This window comes from Marmota marmota, unplaced genomic scaffold (assembly GCF_001458135.2).
Source record: "Marmota marmota marmota unplaced genomic scaffold, marMar, whole genome shotgun sequence".
In the NCBI taxonomy this organism is placed as follows: Eukaryota; Metazoa; Chordata; class Mammalia; order Rodentia; family Sciuridae; genus Marmota; species Marmota marmota.
In genome coordinates this window covers 7,478,147-7,482,480 of record NW_025999977.1, presented here as the reverse complement: position 1 = coordinate 7,482,480, position 4,334 = coordinate 7,478,147, and positions in this window count along the sequence as shown.

Sequence of the window (4,334 nt, the reverse complement as noted above, 5' to 3'; positions counted from 1 at the left end):
CTCTCTATACCTCAGTTTCACCATCTATAAATGGGGATAATAATACCATCTCTCTCACAGGATTGCTGAGAAAGCTAAATGAGTGAAGTGCTATAAAAAAAGACTTGCAGCTGGGCATGGTGGCTCACATCTATAATCCCAGCAACTCAAGAGGCTGAGGCAGAAGAATTGCAAATTAGAGGCCAGCCTCTGCAATGTAGCAAGACCCTCAGCAATTTAACAAGACCCTGTCTCAAAAATGAAAAATAAAATAAAAATTTGCTGTCTTGGGCAAGGAATTTTCTTTATTTAAGCTTCCTCATCAGTTAAATGGGCAACAACTCCTTTACAGGACTATCTGAATGTAACAAGCTAAGCCTGTAAGACACCTATCTCACTGTCCCAAAAAACATCACCCAGAACACCTTGTTTTGTGTTAGATACTGCAAGCTCCACATAAGCTATCTCATTTAACCCTCCCTCACAGCACCTGCCTATAAATACTACCCAGAAAAAGGCAGTATTTATTCCCATTTGGTACCTGCATAAAACCAAAGTGAGATGTGTAAATATCTTGTCTTAGATCATGAAGTGAGGAAATGGTAAAACCTTGAGCCTTAAGTGTATGTTACAAATGCATTTAACTCAGGGTTGATTGGTCTCTGGCTGAAAAAATAGTTATAAAAGACATTTTTCAGATATTTCAGGCTGAGTGTTAAAGACATCAGGGAATAATTCTTAAATTTTCTAAAGTATGATAATGGTACTGCAGTTTCACAGGAAAGTATTCTTATCTTTTTGAGAAGTAGGCTCAGGTATTTAGTTGTAAGAGTCTTCATGCCTGCAATATTTTTGAAATAGGTTCAGTTAAAAAAAAAATTAAGCCTGTTTTTAAAATATTTTTTAATGGAAAATCTTCCAGCAATAGAAAAAAATATAAGTGATGGTTAAGCTACAAATTTATTCCCAGCAAGAAGTAGGTTACAGAGAAGAGATCATGAGAAGAACAAAAAAACTGAACAGCAGCCCCATGTCTCCTGAGTTAGATCTTACTTCATGAGGCTTGCTTTATTTTTTTTGTCTGTGAATTTTCAAGCCATTTGTAGCCATGATCAAATTCCTTAGACACATGGGGGGGGGGGGGTAGATACAGACAACCAATAGTGGTAGTGCACATCTATAATTCCAGCTACAGCAAGGGTGAAACAGGAGGATCACAAATTCGAGTCATGCCTGGGCAAACTGTAAAGAACTTGCCTCAAATTAAAAAAATAATAAATATAAAGGGTTAGAGATGTAGCTCAGTAGTACAGCACTTGCCTACCATGCAGGAAGCCAGGGTTCACTCCCTACTACCACCAAAAACCAAAAACAAACAAACAAAACAAAACCCAGACAAAATTGCATGGTTTTCAATTTTCCCCCACAACTATGTACAAAAGACCACTTTTCAAAAAGGTTGTTGATGTTCTTTAAGTTTTTAAAATTTTTTTGCCAAGGTGCTAGGAATCAAACCCAAGGCCTGGAACATGTAATCAAGAGCTCTACCACTGAGCCACTTTCCCATTCCGACTTTTAAAATTATCTTTAAAAAATGTGAAAATGTAGGGCTGGCATTGTGGCTCAGTGGTAGAGTGCTTGCCTAGCATGCGTGAGACACCGGGTTCGATCCTCAGCACCACATAGAAATAAAATAAAGATACTATGTCCACCTAAAAATTTAAAAAAATTTAAAAAAGTGAAAATGTAAACTTTAAGATGCATCTCAGTGGGACTGGAAATGCAGCTCATTGGTAGAGCACTTGCCTAGCATGCCACAGGCCCCAGCACCACAACATTAACACACGCATTCTATCTGGAGTGAGATCAAAGAAGAATGAATGATCAGTGTATTTTCTACATGGAACCATCGTCCACAATCTTTTGGGATCATCTTCAACAAATGCAAACATGCTTTCCTGAATTACCGTATCTGTAAAAGAGGAGTTTTAAATTGACATGAAAAAGAACACTGGACTGGGAGTGGTGGAGCGTGCCTATAACCCCAGCTACTAAAATATCCAAAGCAGGATGGAAAAACAAAAGTAAGAAGTGCTGGGGGGATGTAGCTTGGTGATGGAGTGCCCCTAGGTTCAATCCTCAGTAACACATACATACAAAACAAAACAAAAAAGATCAAACAAAACAATATTATTAAAAATCAAAGCACGATTTTGGTTTTTTGTATTGATGCTAGATATATTTAAACTTGTGGACCATTCAATTTTTCAAAAAGTCTCTTTTATCTAAGGTACATGTATCTCCCCAAGTCTCCAGTTTGATGTCACTAATTCTCCTTATAAGTAACATATCCTGTCTACAAAAACCTGTTAGAAAACAAAAGATCAAAATTCACATGGAGGAAGGTTGGGATTGTGGCTCAGTGGAACAGTGCTTGCCTAGCATGCATGAGGCACTGGGTTTGATCCTCAGCACCACATAAAAATAAAGATATTGTGTCCACCTAAAAGTAAAAAAAAAAATCAATACTAAAAAATTTTAAAAAAAATTCACATAGAGGAGGGGGTAAATAAATCTAGCAAAAACCTAGGCTAATATGGTTACCATATCAAGCAATAATTTAAGCTCTGAACTTTCCAGACAGTGTGGCTTAAAAAAAAAAAAAGCAATAACAATAAAGCAATTATGGCAAGCTCTGTAACTCAGAAGGAGAAATCTTCCTGGCAGTAGGGTTTAAAAGGAATTTTTCAGATGGGTCATTACATAAGAACACTAAACAATATAATGGACAGTGACTACAATGGCAGTTTACTGCCCATGCGGCTGCTTTCTTCCCAGGTATTTAATATCTCATGCCAAGGGCATCACATTAAATGCAAACCCCAGAAGGCCATTTTTGCAGTGGTGAAGGCGCCAGGGCTTTCTGATTCTAACTGAAACCAGAACCTGTCCTCAAATGTCCACTGTTTCCACTGGGTTTTTCACAGCAGTGGAGCAGTGGATGAAAACCTGGAAAGGGAGAGATTTCCTTATTGCTGTGATCCCACCTTTTGCTTTGGATAGCAGATGGGGAAGGATGCAAGGCTGACATGCTGTTGTGAAAAGGAACAGACCAGGCTTGTATGGCTCCGAGGGATGGAGTCAAGGAACTTAATGCAGAATGGTCAAACCTCTCCAAGACCCCAAGGCCTGAGCATGTGGACAGTTTCTCACTACTCCTACTGTTACTCATGTATGCAGGCACAAATGAGGACCAGAAAAGTACCTGTTTATTGGCCAAGTTCAAAAAGGGACAAGGCCTCTATATTTCAGTACTAAAAGCACAACTTTTTTTGTCACTTTACTATTTCAAGAAAGATATATGAAGGCAAAGCAAAATGCCAAAACAGAAATACCGGCAGGTACAGTGAAGCCACCCTGTTTTGCACACCAGGCAGGATCCTCTCCAGTGACTGGTGTCCAGCAGATCAAGAGTTACTACAGTTTAAGTTCCCTGGGGACTCACAGGAAGGAAATTCCCATTCCCAAACACCAGCCCCCCCTCCAGCCAGACAAGACACCAAAGGATAAAGGGGCACTTAAAAAGAAGTGAGATTTCTTAGAACACAGCATTGTCACCTGCTGCAAGACCTTCAAGTCTCCCAGTCGCCCAGCCCTGAGTCACTTCCCCTCCCTGCACGTCTGAGTCTCAATGCTCACAGAGGAGGGGGTGGCGGTGTAGAGCAGGGAGACCCAGGGCCTCTAGAGCTCACGGCCCGCAGTCCCTACTCCCAGGCGTGGACCGGTGGAAAGTGTCCCTCTGGGATGCGCCCCTGCGACTGCCGACAGGCTCTTAGCACCCAAGCCGGCGCCGAGGCTACCTTAGCTAATGGCAGCTCTGAATGAAAGGAGCCGAGGCAGGCTCCGGATTTATGAATGTGCAAGGGAGGAGGGATGTCATGTGACAATAAAGGAGAGCGTCTTATTCACAAAAAATGAAAAAAAGTGGATGGTAGCGGGCACAGCCACTGAGAAGCGACAGCGGCTGCCGTGTGGTGACCGCTGGGACCCCTGGCCCAAGACTCAAGGCGCGGGGCCCAGCCGCCCCGCCCCCGTCGCACTCCAGAGGGGAAACGCCTCCGGCCAGGCAGAGAAAAGCCGATCCCGACCCCGCCACCGCGAGGCAGGATGGAGCTGCACCTGGGCCCAGGGATGGAGACAGGCACTGGTCCCGCGCGGGGAGGCTCGGGAGCCCCTTCGGCGCAGTGCCCGGAGCATTGTTCCCTTCGAGCTCGCGGGCCGGGCACACGCGCGTGCACGCTAGCGAATGAACACACACACACACACACACACACACACACACTCTTTCTCTCTCC